This window comes from Podarcis vaucheri (genome assembly GCF_965113315.1).
Source record: "Podarcis vaucheri genome assembly, chromosome: 15".
Classification (NCBI taxonomy): domain Eukaryota; kingdom Metazoa; phylum Chordata; class Lepidosauria; order Squamata; family Lacertidae; genus Podarcis; species Podarcis vaucheri.
The window spans coordinates 10,986,075-11,003,208 of NC_138753.1; the positions used below are offsets into that span (position 1 = coordinate 10,986,075).

General features: G+C 43.6%; 1 protein-coding gene and 1 long non-coding RNA gene across 7 annotated transcripts in view; one reads left to right on the forward strand and one right to left on the reverse strand.

Annotated features, from left to right (window-relative positions):
• AUTS2 (activator of transcription and developmental regulator AUTS2) overlaps window positions 1-17,134 on the reverse strand; it is a 679,139-nt gene that overhangs the window by 201,122 nt on the left and 460,883 nt on the right. The window lies entirely within an intron of this gene.
• The window catches only part of LOC309519987, a 31,370-nt gene continuing 21,431 nt past the window's right edge, over window positions 7,196-17,134 (forward strand). Inside the window, exons 1-2 of the long non-coding RNA XR_014214108.1 lie at window positions 7,196-7,789; window positions 9,485-9,609. This is a non-coding gene — a long non-coding RNA (uncharacterized lncRNA). The remainder of the gene's footprint in view (window positions 7,790-9,484; window positions 9,610-17,134) is intronic.

The window sequence follows — 17,134 nt, forward strand, 5'->3', positions numbered from 1 at the left end:
ACTTCCCGTGCATGGTCTCAAGGTCTGACCTGAAATTTCTGGTATTTAGCACCCTTCTCAAGCCTTCTGGGAAAGGATTAAAATTTCAACCCAAAGGGACGGATTATGAGACACTGAAGGACAACAGGCTTTCCATATGAACCTGTTCATTTTCTGATAGCATTACTGGAGCACTAAAGAGCCTAGGACAAGGGTACCCAAATGGACTGCCTTCTCCCATGTTGGCTGTCATAGAATATCTGGGGTAAATACTAATAAATTGGGGTCCTATTCTGTTTCAAGAAAGGGAATCCTTGAATCCTGACATATATAGGAACATAGGAAGCTGACTTACACCGAGTGAGACCTTTGGTCCACCTACCTCAATACTGTCTACACTGATTGGCAGTGGCTCTCCAGGGTTTCTTTTTTTGTTTTAATGATATTTATTAGAAGTTTAAAAATTACAGAAAAAAGAAGAAAAGAAAACAGCAAAAAAATTAACAGGACATACATTACAATATATAAAAAGAAAAAAACATAAAAAACAATACAACAATATAGCAAAAAGAACAATAACATTAAAACACACACCCAATATTCCATATCATTATCTTTCATTTACTTGTTTCATTGACCTCCTTGCACCTCCCTTTTTGTATTCTAGTTAAATTAATTGTTTCAGCAAATTCTTTCCATCTTTCTCAATTTTTGTTGTATAACAGTCTAACCTATTAATTAACTCAGCAAATCCTTTCCATCTTTCACTATATTCTGTCATTAAATTTACCTTAATTTATTTTAACCTTATCTTACCATAAAAAGCCTTAAAACCTAAAACTTAATACTTATTTGTACATAACTCCTTATATCATTTCTACTAAAGCCAAATAGTTTCATTCCAACATTTTTCCTAACACTCATTAATTTTACACTAATTTTCAAAATAAATTTTTAAAAACTTTCTTCCAATCTTCATCCAATGTCTCTTCCTCCTGGTCTCGGGTTATGCCAGTCCTTTCTATCCATTCCATCTAGTCCATCAACCTGGTGATCTTGTGTCCGAGGCTCTTAAGTCTTTTCCATGTCCCTTCTGCAGATCTTCTTCTTGTTTATACCTGCAATTTACTTTGTCTTTTGTTGATCTTTTTCTTAATTTCTTTCCTTTCTCATTGAGGAGTAGGTCTCAGGGAGACTCCAACCCAACAATATCGCCATCCCCCCTCGACAGGTCAGCCCATTCTCCACAGTCAGCACTGTAATCCAAAAAGTATTTAAAAGCATGTTTCAAAGTCCCTCCAAAGTTAAGAGACCCCACAACTCCAGACCCCCCCCCCGGCCCAAAACCAAATCCCAAAAGCCAAAACGTCCCTGCCTAGGGGGATCCAACCAACTTCCCATCTCCAAGCCAAACAATACTCCCTCTCTCCAAATCTGACTTTCTCCAGGTTCAGTCTTCAAAAACAGCAGCTTATGCTCCTGCAGGGCCTCAGGTCTCCTCCATTATCTTCTGCACTTGCACTTGCCCTGTCAAAACAGATTCCTGGGTTGGTTCCTGAATGGTTTCTATGTGAGTATTCACTGATTGTCCAAAATTATTGACTGCAACAGTCATCAAATCCATCTTCTCATGCAGCTGCTCCAACAAAGCGCTTGACTTGCAAAGAGCAAGCACCAAAACTTCTTCTAAACACATTCTTATCCAAGGTCAGAGTCTGGTCTCACGATCCTTAATCTCCACAGCTGTGAAATTCCCCAGATCGACTCCAGCAACAGTTTAACAAGCTCCCTCTAGAGGAGACAATTTCAATTTGTATCCATCTTTTGAAAGCAGGTCCAACAAAAGAAAATTACTTTCATTTTTCAAATATTTTGTTTCTTTTGGATGCAAAAGGCAACATTGGGATCAATATGTTTCTCTTTTTTAACTATCTGTCAAAAGACGTTCCATTCACAGTCAATGAACTTCCCCAAAAATTTCTGTCTCTGACACCCCGTTCCCAGGTTTGAGACGGTGGAAATTTATCTTTCTTTACTCTCTCTCCTGCAGGCTTAAACAATCTAAGATTCCCCCCCCATTCTCCTGCTTCCAAGAGGGGTTTTGGTGGTTTTAACTGAAGGAAATTTAGTCCTTTATATACGACTTTCCGGACTTTAGCTTGCAAAATTTTTGCTTCAATCTATTTACAAAAGCAGAAGGCGGACTTCCTGTTTAGAACCTTCCCGCTTCGGTGCCAAATTAAAATGTTTCGTAGTCCAACTACTCACGGGTACTTGTTTAGAGTCCAATTGTCCACAGGAAAAAGTCAGCGCTCTCCGGCAACGGCTGTGCGGCTTCACTCCGTAAAAGTAGCGGTTGATTGAAAACACCGCGCCACTCACCCCACTTCATTTCGGATCCCCGAAAAAAGGTTTCCCTGCGAGTAGGGGAGGCGCTCTTGGTGTCAGCCGAATCCCACGTTCCCAGGCTTCCTCCGCCTGGGATTTTTGAGGGGTCTCCGCCTTCGCCGCGGCGGCAAGACCCGATTTTCGCAGAGCGGGTTCCTCTCGGTCAGAGGAAATCCGCCATTGCCGATGGCGCTAACCCGGAAGTCGGCAGTGGCTCTCCAGGGTTTCAGATGGGGGACACTCCCAGTCCTACATGGAAAGGTCACAAATTTAATCTGGGACCTTCTGCATACAAAGCAGATGCCCTAACCATTGGGCAATGGACCTTGCCTCTCCCAGGCGCACACTTCAATCTACAATTCATCAATATACCTTTCAAAATGTTGCACTGGAAGTGCAATTTGCAAAAGGAGAGTCTGAAGCACTTCAGCCCCTTGCCTTAATCTAAAAAGAGCCGGCCCTATCGTTGGGCACAGGGAGGTGGCCCCAGTGAGCAGCTGATTTGGGGTGTCGCAAAAGGGCAGGAAACGGTGAGTTAACTTGCTACTGTCACCAGGAAGGGGGACAAAATAACTTGGATCAGTCTTTGATTCCATGCATCTTTGACATCAGGGTGGGTTGGCCCTGATTCCAACTTACGCTTCAAAGAGGCTATGCCCAGAGCACAGCAGGGAATATGGCAGGAAAAGAATTTATGATCCGATTCCATGACTTAGTGCAAAAGACTGGTGAGCTGTTATGTGGCTCCTGCCCCAGCTAGCTGTGAACTTATGAAATGCATTTGGGGAATAATTAAACCGAGAAAGGGGGGGGTTGTTTTGAGCTAACTCTTGAAAACACCACATCGCCCTCACTTTCCCCCAAAATAAAGCTATCACCTCATTATCAGCATCCTCCTCTATATTGCTCCTGACCTTTAAGAACGGAGCTGAAATCTTTAAGCGTGCCCATGAAAGAAACATGTGGGAAAGTACTTCAGCGAACGAACGGTTCGAAAACAAAACAAAACCCACCTTGCAACCATTAAGCAGAAGAAGGGATTTGCTAACCAGGCAGCTTTGAGGTCCAAGTCATTACAGCTCATTCAAAGGAGCTGAATACCTTCTCCAGTTACTTGCTGGAATTCATAAAACATCTGAAGGTGTTTTATGGGCCCTGTAAATGTGGAATGTTCGTGCGTGCTCACCAAGAGTGTAAGATCCTAAATTCTCTTACTATATATTTTTTTGGCATCAGCGTTTATTCTTGCATGATGAAAAGCAGAGATGTTTGCGCCTAACAAAGTAACGCTGCAAGTTGACAGATGTCTGCTTGGAAGGCCCCATCTGCATGATGCTTTTGAAGCAGTATCAGACCATGTTAACAGTCATGGCTTCCACTCAAAGAATGCTGGGAAGTGTTGCTTGTTAAAAGGGCTCTGAGTTGTTAGGAGACCCCTGTTTCCCTCCCAGAGCTACACTTTCTGAAGTGTTTAAACAATCAATCCTTAGGCCCAGGCAACTCTCACAACTGCAGTAGAAACAGACCCATATTGCTGTGGGTTGTGTTGAGTGCACCAGACTAATCAGGGAGGGGGGTGGGTCCAAGCAAGAGGGAGAGGCAGGCGTTGTGGGAGGGGACTACCACAAAACAGCAGAGAGTGGCCAGTACCAGAACGACCATGCCTTCTAGACCCTCCAAGTGTTCCTGTTTTCCAGGGACAGTCCCAGTTTTATAGAAGCCATACTGGTTTCTGATTTGATCCCAGAATGTCCTGTTTTTCCTTAGGACGTCCCTACAGTGGTACCTCCAGATGCAAACGGGATCCGTTTCGGAGCCCCGTTCGCATCCTGAAGCGAATGCAACCCGTGTCTGTGTGTCTGCGCGTGCGCAGGTTGCGATTCGCCGCTTCCGCGCATGCGCGTGATGTCATTTTGAGCGCCTGCTATCCGCAAGCAGCAAAACCCAGAAGTAACACGCTCTGTTACTTCCGGGTCGCCACAGACCGCAACCCAAAAAGGCTTAACCTGAAGCGACTTCAACCCGAGGTATGACTGTATTTTCATCGGAGAAATGTTGGAGGGTATGGAGTTATGCGACCCCGGAGACAAGTAACTTTACAACTTTTAGAAGACATCTGAAGGCAGCCCTGCATAGGGAGGCTTTTTAATGTTTAATGTTTCATTATGTTTTTATATATGTTGCAAGCTGCCCAGAGTGGCTGGGGAACCCAGTTAGAAGGGTGAGGTATAAATAATAAAATTGCTGCTGTTAAATAGGACATCCCTCTTTTCATCAGAGAAATGTTGAATGGTATGGTCTTCCTAGAGAAGGTAGGAGTTCCTACCTGAAGCTCCTTTTCACTTGATGCCCTGCCTGCTGAAGCATCACCACAAAAGATGGAATCCATCCTATGGGATTCAATCCTGTGAGGTGCAGGATGTTGCTCCTTCATGTGGGTCTTCCCTATTGAGAAAGTGCTCATGACCAAGCAGCACCCTGCAGGATCGAACCCTCCAGCTCTCACATGGGAGAGGGGAAGGAGATGCCGTATCTCCACGTCCCTTTCTCCTGTATGTTGTATTGGGGTTTAAAAACACTTAAATAAACATGAGCTCCACCTCCAAATTGATCAGGGGCTGCATATAGGGAAAGCGACCCACAGCCTTCATTGCTGAGCCTGCAAGGAAGCATGAAATATAGGAAGACTGTTTTTGTGGATGGGGAATTCAAGGATCCCAGTTGATTGTCATCTGTTTGGAAGCTGCGGCTGGAGACTGAAGCAGGGCTCAGACAGAAGAGCTCCTCTAGCCTCTTGAAGGAGATTTTTACGAGGGTTGCTTTTTGCCAATTAACTGCCACTTTGAGGCTTATCAGTCATCAAGGTCTGAGCGTTGTTCTGGTTTATTGCAGCTCAGCAAAAAGTCTTTGATAAGATTCTGCAAATGTGACAGCAAGGTCGTTTCAATAAAAAGGCTGGAAGGAGCCCATTTGTAAGTGCATAATAACATCCCGTACAATAGCTGCAGTGAAATGCACAAGGTTGTTGTTTTTTTCTACATTAAAAAAAAATCACCTAAGCGTTTGGTAGAACTAATATATACAAAGCATGAACTTATAAGAGTTTTCTGTGGTGGTTTATGAATAGAGCTGTCATAGAATGACTATAAAAACACACACACATACACACACCAATTTTAAAAGACCTATTCAGCAGCAATGGAACATATTCGGTACAAAAGCTGGCGTTTTCATGGCTGCTCTATCAGCTGGGAGGTACAGAGGGTAGAAGGCTTACATTAAGGGTGGATTCAGATGTGGGGGTTATTGTGTTCGCTTTCCTGGTTTTAACACTGGCCTGGATTTTAACGTTCATTCTGCAAAGCATTTACCTGTTGCATTATGGAACTCTGGCTGTTTGATTGATTAAATTGTAGGAAAGAACTGCATGGCTGTACATTGTAACCATCAGCTGCCCTGCAAAGAAATGGGATCTCTTCTCTTGCAAGAGAACAGCGGCCAAAATGGTCGTAGCGATTTTGCATGATTTGGGGCTGAATATTTGGGGGGAGGCATGGCACTGAAAAACGTGTGTTTTGGGGCACAGTGCAAGATCACTGCCCCTCCCAAAAAGCATTTTTTCAGAGTATTGATCTTGTGTGGCACCCCAAGACACACATTTTGGGGCACCATGCCTAGAAAAAGCATTGAGGGGGGGCACAATATCGCACAGGTGTGGACCCAGAAAATGGTATCCTGGATTTGGGCCATGTTGTATTGGAACGTATGGTATACCACCCCAATGTTCATCCATTCCCACGAGTTTCTGAGTTAATGGGGTTGCCAATGGATTTGGTTTTTTTCCTGAACACAATTAACATAGAACTGCACACAACAATTCTGCAAGATTCCCTTGATTTCCAGAAATGGTTTTGTGTTGTGTGAAATAAAATAAAAAACCAAAGGTCCATCTAGTTCAACATCTTGTTCTCACAGTGGCCAACCAGATACCTGTGCGCAGTGGCGTAGCGTGAGTTGTCAGCACCCGGGGCAAGGCAAGTAATTTACACCCCCTAACCTGTGGATTTGCGCCCCCTAACCCTAACCCCCAGATGTTGCGCCCGGTGCGGCCGGCCCCCCCTGCACCCCCCACGCTATGCCACTGCCTGTGCGAAACCAGGGAGGAGAACATGAGCTCAAGAGCCCTCTCCCCTCTTCTGATTTCCAGCAACTGGAATTCAGAAGCATTGCTGCCTCCAACTGTGAAAGTAGACCATAGTCATCATGGCTGGTAGCCATTGATAGCCCTATTCTCCATGAATTTGTCCAATCCTCCTCTAAAGCCATCCAAGTTGGTGGCTGTGGCGTTCGTAGGGAGTCCCCGGCCATCTCATGGACTATTGACCCGTACACCACTAATCCGCTGCCACCAACTAGGTCCTCCCCGGTAAATCACTTAGTCTCAGTCAGGCTCTTACGTTAACAAAGAAGAGTGTGCAATGGTACCTCGGGTTACATACGCTTCAGGTTACAGACTCCACTAACTCAGAAATAGTACCTCGGGTTAAGAACTTTGCTTCAGGTTGAGAACAGAAATTGTGCTTCGGTGGCACGGCGGCAGCTGGAGGCCCCATTAGCTAAAGTGGTGCTTCAGGTTGAGAACAGTTTCAGGTTAAGAACGGATCTCCGGAACAAATTAGGTACTTAACCCGAGGTACCACTGTAGTTTATTGCAAACACAAATAAACTTTAACTGCATTCAAACGTTGTTTACTCTTCTTAAGTCTTATTTTATCCTGTCTTTAACTCTTCTACCTCCCCTCACACAAGAACCAACTGCACTAACTGTCTACCAACTGCTTTCCCAACTGCCTTTCCCAACCAACCAACTAAAACCAAGCAACCCAAACCTTGGGCTAAGCCCTTTTATAAACAGGTAGGCTCCGCCTCTGGCTTTTCTATTGGTCTACCTATTAACTCTTTCTCTCTCCCTGTACAGACATTTTAAAAAGAACGGGCAAACACCACAGTGACCATCACTGTCTCCCTTTTTTTCTGCCCTGAGTCTTCCAATGTTCAGCTTCACTGGTTGCCCACAAGTTGCAGTGTTATGACAGAGGGAGAAAAACCTGTCTCTATCCACTTTCTCTATGCCACACATAAATTTATGCACTTATATCACCTTGCCTCTTATGACATGTTGTGGTGCAACGAAACAGTGAATGTCATATGTGCTGTTCCCCCTGAAAACAGCAGGAAATATCTGTATGTCTGTCCCCATTTTCGTCTCATGATTTTCTGGGCTAACAGGGTTGCAAACGGATTTTTTTCCTGAAAGCAATTAACACAGAGATGAGTGCAAAACTTCCACCAGATTCTGCTAGATTTCCAGAAATAGCTTTGGTGCTGTGTGAAAGATCACCTAAGATGCAAAAATTATCAGGTAAGGAAACACTGGGAAATGAAATAAACTGCTGTCTGAATTCAGCCCAAGGCAGGGCTTCTCAAATATTTTGAAACCAGGCTTAAGCAATGTCCTGATAATCTTAAATTTGCAGGGGAAAATATCCTTTTGAATCATATACGCAATGCACTGAATCCAACAAAGGGACATTATGAATGGACTCTCTGCGCCTTTACTACAGGAAAAAGACTGGTATTGATGAACTGGAAAAATAAAAATCCTTCCGTGATTGGATTGAAAATATGTACAAACTCACTACACGTGAACATGTTGCATACAAACGTAGACTTGCCGTGGACAAATGTAACAATATTTGGAATTGATTTTCTTTCTTTTTTTAATACCATATTAGGTTAAGGCCTGGTTAACTACAATAACAACTTTTTGTAATGTATACAAGCTGTGATTGTTGTTCTGTTTTGTTTTCTACATGGGTGCTATTTCTTTTTCTTCTTCTTTCACTTTTTCTTACTCTGTGCACTTGTAATTATGTACTTTTTATCTTTTAATAAAGAATATAAAATAATAATAAAAAGAAGAAACTAGGAGTAGGCAAGACACAGTGATATTAACCTAACAGAACTGGACAACAGGGGCAAAGCAACTGCTTATATACATTTCTGAAGGCCTGGGCCACTCCCACTCCCAACGTGATTGGTTGTCAAGCTGCGAATCACGACTTAGAGTTCAAGGGCCAATGGCAGAGGCCCAAATCCTGAAATGTTCCGTGACTGGATATTATATATCGAATCAGAACACAGGGGCTCAGAATCCTTAGTCCAGACTCAAGCTCAGGCAAACACAGACCACTGAATACATAGGAAGATGTTTTTTTGAGATCCGAGTCCCCAGGTACTTCTAGTGTTGCCAGGAGAGGTATTCTTTTTTACCTCTTCCTTTCTGATCCTTTTACTCATAGCTGCCAGAAGAACCTTAGGCTCTGCAGTTTGTTAAGGGTGCTGAGAGTTGTTAGGAGACCCCTATCCCTCTCACAGAGCTACAGTCACCACAGTGGTTTAACAGTCTATCCCTCTTCCCAGGGAACTCTGGGAATTGTAGTTCTCAGAGAGGAATAACAACTCTCAGCCCCCTTAAACAAATTACAGTTCCCACAACCCTTTTGGGTAAGCCATGACGGTTTAAAGCGGTTTCATAGTCCTTTATGGTGTGGACATGGCCTGATGTAATATAAGCAAACTTCCATGTCCTCCCTTTCACGTCAAGCAAACAAATTGTATATTTCCTGCTCCAATTTAATCCGAGGACATTTTTATCTTCCTTCTTCCTCACAAGCAAGCAATCCTGAGCCATCTCCAGCAGCAGAAAAATTCAAAATTTGCAGGGTTTCTTTTTCTCACACAGAAGTAGTTCAACTTAAATTCTTTTTTCTTTCTTTTGGAAGAGCATCATTTTTGTGCTACAGAAGATGGAGTGACAGACACAGAGAGAACGGTAGGCCCCTCTCCCCAATACAAAGCCATACTTCCAGCTCTGCTCAGTTTGGCAGAAGGCTAGAAAGCCTTAATGAGAAACTTTGATTCCTGAAAGCATAATAGGCATGGGGACTCAGAGCACACAGAGAAAAGATTGTATTTCTCTGCTAACGAGAGACCGGGGTCATGAGTTAAGGTGTTTTTGGTTTGAGTTTGGGTTTCTTTCTTTCTCTTTTTTTAGAATTGAAGCTTGGAAGAGACCATCGTTTCTTTTCTTTTTTTAAAAAAAAGTCCTCAAAAACATACAATGAAGAATCTCTTCTTGGCACACTGCTTGGATTGACTCAATGATGAAGTTTCAAGAAGGTATATATATCTGTCAACTACATGGTAATGTAGATCCTTTAGCAACACTGCTTAAAATTATTCTTGGGGCGCAGAACCTGTTGCTAGGGAAAGGTCACACTCCACAGGATGTCTTCCTAGCTTAGATAACATCTGTCCCTTATTTTTAAAGCAGTCATGGGTCTCCTTTAATAACTCCAGCATACTGTCCAACTTTTTCATTTCAAGAACCAGGACATTCTTGGGCAAGCGCTTTTTGCAGGGTGAGAGTGCAGTGAGAAAGAGAGAGGGGGGGGGGGAGATTGTGGCACCCAGAATGACTGCCATGATCTAGCAAGAAAAGAAAAAACCCAAGATGTCCCGTTTTTCCAGGGCACTTGGCAAGAATGCTCTGGGAGCTGCAGTTTGGCACAGGAGCTGGGAGTTGTTGGAAGACTCCTCCCACACATCCCAGAGTTCCCAGAAACTGATTGTTAAACTGCTCTTGAGAATGGTAGCTCCGTGAGGGGAACAGACGGTCTTCCTAATAAACTGTCCCTTTTCAGGATTCTTCGAGGGAAGGCACAGCTATTTGAAGTAGTATAGTATCGCTTTAAATGTGTAGTGCAGCGTCAGCATGGAGCCATTTAAATGAATCAACACAATTAACACAGGTGCAGTGATTTCAGTGGGACTGTCCAGATTAGAACCTCGTTGGATACAGCCCCTGGTAGTTCAAGGCCAATCTAAATGGGATGTAACTGATTGAAGGCAAATAACATGCACATTTTTTTGTGGTGAAAATAGTGGTAAAAGAGACCAGCCTTGGAACCAATGCAGGTGATGGTAGCAGGGCTGGGTTTAGGTTTGATGAGGCCCTAAGCTACTGAAGGTAATGGGGCCCTTTATATGTGCAGCTGTCCTTTGTCAACAACCAATTGTCACTGTTTTTTGTGTTGAATATATGCTACATGGTAATTTATGGACCTAATAGATATCTAAAGCCGTTTGCACATGTTGCCATGCAGAATGTAGGCACCCTATATATAGAAATGAGCAAACCAATGATATTTTAGGGAGCAGGCTAGGAGGCAGGGCCTGTTACTTACATCTTAGAAGCCTACACAACACAAAACACTGTTGCGGTATGTAGGTTTTATTTTATTTGTTTTTTATCTTACATTTTGGAAATGGACATCCAGGTGTTTTTTTCCTTTAAATTTTTTGGGGGCTCCCAAGAGAGTGGGGCCCTAAGCTATAGCTTGTTTAGCTCATACTTTGGCTACCTCATGAGAAGAGAAGACTCCCTGGAAAAGACCCTGATGTTGGGAAAGATGGAGGGCACAAGGAGAAGGGGAGGACAGAGGATGAGATGGTTGGACAGTGTTCTCTAAGCTACCAACATGAGTCTGACCAAACTGCGGGAGGCAGTGGAAGACAGGAGTGCCTGGTGTGCTCTGGTCCATGAGGTCATGAAGAGTTGGTCATGACTAAACGACTAAACAACAACAACAAAGCTTATACGTAAATCCAGCACTGGATGGGAGACAGGGTGCTCCCTTTTCTCCCTGACACAGTCCTGACAATCTCCTTTCAGAGACTGCCCTTTGCATTCCAAAGGAAATTCCCAGTGCTGCCAGCAGAGATTGTCCTAACTGGAGGCTAATGTTCCTAATTGCCATCTGGAATTGGGGAATTTTTGTTGGTACCGTAGCAGGGAGAGTAAGAGCTAAAGTCCCCCCCTCCCCAATGTGAGAGTTGTGAGCTTGATCAAGTGTGTTATGGTAAATAGCAGCCTCGTGCAAATGAACAAGGAAAAATAAATAAATCAAGAATCATACAGCTGGAGTCATCTAGCCCAAATTGCTGCAATGCAGGAATACTGCCCACAGATGTTTCTGGGTGGGTTCGAACCACCAACCTTCTGATTAACAGCCAGATGTGCTGACCCATTGTGCCAAGAAGGATAAGGCTTTAATGGCTACTAGTCGTGATGGCTATATTTCCTCCAGTATCAGAGGTAGTAAGCTTCTGAACACCAGTGGCTTCATGTCTTGAGTGGCATAGGGTTGATGCACCCAGGTCCTGCTTGCTGACTTCCAGCTGTGAAAACAGAGGGATGGTCTAACTGGCCATTACGCACACCCACCCACCCACCCCCAAAGCAGGCATCCTAACAAAGCTACTACTTCTGTGAATTTGTGGCTTTAAGTTCTTTTTCTCCATTAAAAAAATAAAACAGACTTTAGGGGGAGTCTTTCTTGTTTCCATTTGCTTTAAGAAAAGTGGCTGCTTGGTGCCATTTACAATAAGTGGACGTTAATTAATGCTAAATTACAATGGAATTTCTGTTGAATTGGATATGACATCTACATTAATAGCCAGCCAGTTCATTCTGATTAATGTTATCACAGCCGTTAAGTGCTGGGATTTATAATCATTTGCCAAAGCTGCTAACTGAAAGCTCTTTAGTCAGTTTTTCCTTGAACAGAAACACGCATAAAATGTAATGAAAGTCTACCATTAATTTAAATAAGCATTTTGTTACATATAAATTGTGTGCATGAACATGCACACACAAACCCAGAGAGTTTTCTGTTAAAAAAAAGTCTAGGCTGACGTATTCCTGGAATGAAAATGGTGAATGGAAAGCTAAATAGGCCTGTGCTTGGGTTGCATATTGGACAAGAGGTCGTTTGAAATATTAATGTTAAAAAGAAAGAAAGAAAACATTTGAAGGAATACAAGGCATTTTTTTGTATGCTGTTTTCACAAATGTGTGCACTTGCACACCCACTTTACCCTAGAATGAAAATTTTTGTATGCATTACTTGACTGGAGGACTGCATTGACAAAATTTCAGAGTAGTGCAGATTTTGAAGAATAGCTGCATTTCTGTTTCTTTCGGGAAGTAGGAAATAGGTAATCTCAATGTGAACTTAATGGAGTTTCTCTCCTAGCCCTAGATGCAAATGAAAGTTGAGGGCAATTTGTGTATGCTCTGTACATTATTTGGAATTGCAAGGAGGGAAACAGATACTATAGGGAACTCTTAATGTACTCCTATCCAAATCAGAAACAGGACTGGCTGATTTAGAGATCCAAAACGAGGACAGAGATTCAGATTTGCCCGTTGATCTGACCTGGCATTGACACCTCCTAGTCCATCTGCCCTTCCCTTAGATTCTCTCTTCTATATGTTCCCATTATTCTGTTTTCTGGGACCCAGCTTCTCAGAAATCCCCTTTTGAAAAGGCCTCAAATTCTAGCTGGCAAGGTTAAGTGGTACCTACCGTGATGCTGCCCCAAATCCCCAGCTGATGAGCGAACTGCTACATATGTCACGGATACACGATACCCTCCCAGCACCTGAAACTGGTTTGCAGCTAAGAAACAGAGTCACAACTATGCATTAACCACAGAGCTATCCAGCTTCCCTGCCTGCAGGAGAACTGACAGAATGGATAAGTCGTAGGATAAAATCACTTATCAGTGAATCTAATGCAACTAGATTCTAAAAATGATACCTTAGAAAAAGAACACCATCTCTATGTGGCCCAATTGCTCCAACTACTGTAATAAGCCAACCCAATTAGGCTGCTGCTGTTATGGAAGAGCAACTGCCTTGAATGTGGTCCACGAGGCCTAATTCACAAAATCTCCTTGTTTTATGTGCATCCTCATCAACATCAAAAGATACAGGCCGCAGCAGACATTGATGTCTGGAAGCCATGCACCTGGAACCATATAAACTAAGAAAAGATGCCATCAAAATCCATACCCTCCTAGTGTCTCTATTTTCCAGCAACGTCCCTGATTTAGAGAAGCCGTCCCGGTTTCTGATTTGATCCCAAAATGTCCCGCTTTTCCTTAGGTTGTCCCTATTTTCATTGGAGAAATGTTGGAAGGTTTGGAGTTATCCGATCTCCCGAGCCATCTGAAGGCAATCCTGTATAGGGAAGTTTTTTCAATGTGTAATGTTTTGTTATGCTTTTTATATATGTTGGAAGCTGCCCAGAGTGGCTGGGGCAACCCAGTAAGATGTGTGGGGTATAAATAGGAAAATGATCATTATGGAATGGAATGTCCCTCTTTTCATTGGAGAAAGGTTGAAGGGTATGTAAATCTAGGGATGCAGCAAACCTTCTGTGATCTCCAATTTCTAGAAATGAAATTGCAGTTGAAAATTGCTGGTCCCAAGTATGGTGAAAGGTTCTTGGATAGGTAGCATGGCTCCAAAATAATGGAGAAAGATTGATGACTGTGCAGCCATGGCAGAGATACCATAGCTACATCCTGTCAGGGACTGGCAGGAGTCGGAGGATGAAGGGGTTGAGGAGAGAGGGGATGAGGCAGAGAGTGCAGCTGGAGATGTGCTGGAATGGGAGGGTGAGGAGAATGACTCAGGGGAAGGACCAGTGACTTGTGGGGTTCAGTACCACCAATTGAGAGAAACCTTCCTTTGTCTGCAATTCCTTCACTGACACCAGCTGTATCTGAGAGGTTGCTCTCAGCAGAGACAGAAGTAGGGGATCAGGAGCTGGGTGCAGGTCAGGAGGTTATTGTATTTTAGTGTTCTGTTGGAAGCCGCCCAGAGTGGCTGGGGAAACCACTCTGAAAGAATGAATGAATGAATATAGCAAGAGCTAGGGAAAAGGGTGCAGGTTCAGGAGTTGAGGGAAGAGCCTCTATGGCTGCAGCAAGTTGAATTTTTCAACTTTCAACTTCCAAAAACGAGGGGCACTAAAAAAACACATTGTAGCATGACCTGGGAATTCAAAAGGTATTTTGGTTAGATTAATATAATTTAGTTTTGCTTGGTAAGTAAAATGTGTGTAAAATTGCTCAGAAATCATTAAAAATGATTGCCAAGTACTTTCAGTTATATATATTATCATTACTTAGCATTACCTGACATTTTCAGAAGGTAAAATTAAAATTCATTGGTTTTCTGAAAGTAATTCATGTGCTTCTTCATCAAACATAGACCTACCGAGCTAAATGTTGCCCAATCACAAAACTTAATAGCAGGTTTGAATTCCTCATACCCCAAAACATATTTTTAAGACCTTTCACTGAAGAAACATGGAAGAATTAAGTTTCATACACACCCTAAAATGATGCACCCTACTCCAGGGGTCCCTGGATTCTTGGAACCTGTAGAGCTCTTGGATTAGACGCTGCCTGAGACCTTGCCTCCTAGAGCCCCCTGAACTCTCCACAAACTATCTCCATGCTCGATGAGGAATTTGAGGAGGTACAGTTACAGCAGCCTCCTTTGAGGAGTCAACATCTACTCTAATGCATCAGCAAAGTGGTTGGTTAGAGAGAATTCTCTGGTGCTCCAACTTTCCCTGCATGGCACAGATTATCAGCAGTGATAATCTTAGCAGTGATTTGCTTAGACAGCTAATTGGAGATGTGCTTTGCCATTTATCACTTGTGCCAATTAATTCATCAATAAGAACAATAGAAATCCTGTCATATGTCTTTCTATGTCCTGGTGCTAGCTGAGACACCCTACATTGAAGATCAGGCATTGAGCAGAGAGCTGGATCAGGTGGCCTCCAATGTCTTCCAACCATCAGCTGCTTCTGATGTCTTGCAACTTTCTGCCCAGGTTTTCCCTGAGGACCCCTTAAGACTTTTAAGGATTAGTCACTCCAACTGTATAAGAAGGACAGGGAGGATGTCTTGAGGATAGCGTTGAAGAGAAGTAAAACAAGTTAGAAAACCAAAAGGAATCAGACTTCTGTACTGAAACAGAGTCATTACTGGTAGTTGAAACAGGCCCCAAAATTAATTCAGTCGTGGAGGTGTACTTTCACTACCCATGCCCCAAAGGTCCAATATGGCGTACCTCGGAAGTCGAACGGAATCCGCTCTGGAAATCCATTTGACTTCTGAAAAATTCGGAAACCAAGGTGCACCTTCTGGTTGGTTCCCGATTGCGCAGGCGCACCATAAACAATACCGGAAGCCATGCCGGACATTCAGCTTCCTCCAAAAAAGTTCAAAAACCAGAACACTCACTTCTGTTTTTTGATCGTTCGGGAGCTGGAATGTCCGACTCCCAAGGCATTCTGGAGCAGAGGTACCTCTGTTGTTGTACATTTCTGTTCTCGAACGCCGAAAACCCAGAAGTAACTGCTTCTGTTTTAAAATATTTTTCAGAACCCAAATGTGGATTACATTCGAGAAATGAGGTACTACTGTACTGAGATGGAGAATGAAATGAAGGAGGTATCCAAAGCAGGATGTGTCGTAGTGATTTGTGACATCATTTACCATCAAGCGGAATGGATACATGTATGTTGTATCATGGATCACTGCCTTGCTGTGGCGAAGGGGCTTGAATAACTCAGAGAAGCTATGAGCTATGCCGTGCAGGGCCACCCAAGATGGACAGGTCATAGCTGAGAGTTTAGACCAAAAGTGATCCACCTGGAGCAGGAACCGGCAAGCCACTCTAGTATCCCTGCCAAGAAAACTCCATGGACAAAGACAACGTTTTCCCAGTGGTGATGTGTTTTCCCAGTAGTGATGTATGGAAGTGAGAACTGGACCATAAAGAAGGCTGATCGCCGAAAAATTGATGCTTTTGAATTATGGTGCTGGAGGAGACTCTTGAGACTGCAAAAAGATCAAACCTCTCCATTCTTAAGGAAATCAGCCCTGAGTGCTCACTGGAAGGACAGATCCTGAAGCTGAGGCTCCAATACTTTGGCCACCTCATGAGAAGAGAAGACTCCCTGGAAAAGACCCTGATGCTGGGAAACATGGAGGGCACAAGGAGAAGGGGATGACAGAGGACAAGATGGTTGGACAGTGTTCTTGAAGCTACCAGCATGAGTTTGACCAAACTGCGGGAGGCAGTGGAAGACAGGAGTGCCTGGCGTGCTCTGGTCCATGAGGTCACGAAGAGTCGGACACAACTAAATGACTAAACAATAACAACAATGTCCCAGTCCATCTAAATGGAGGAAATGTAGAACTAGGCAGTAGCAGTGCCTAGGATAACAATTCAGGATAACAATTCAGAGAGGCCAGAGAACTGCATGCTGAAACAGAAGCAGAGGTTTGGTGGCCATCTGTCAGCGATTATTTAGAAGGGGTTCCTGCATTGCAGGGGGTTGAACTAGGTGACCCTTCCGATACATTTGAACTCTCCCCTCCTATGATTGCCTGCGGAGGTGAATGGAGTGTGCACTCATTGCTTGCCATGATCAGCACCTTAAAAGGGAGACTTGAAAGCCGACAGGTGGAGAGATAGTCTTCCCATGCAATACTGGATGCCCCTTCTACCACATGCTACTCTCATAGCAAGGACTTGCTTCGATTTGCCTTGCCTTGTATTCAGTCTCTGTCCAATAACTTGCCTTTCCTCACTTGGGAAGAGATCAGTGCTTGCATCTGAATAGATACGAGACGCTCCTGCCATGGCCTGCCTTCCATGACAGTTTAGCCTAACATCAGAGGAGGGCCTTGCCACCGAAGGGGTAAAAATGACAAGGAGAGGGGGGAAAGGAGCAGAGCCTGTTTTTCCCGCTGACATTGAGTCTCCTTG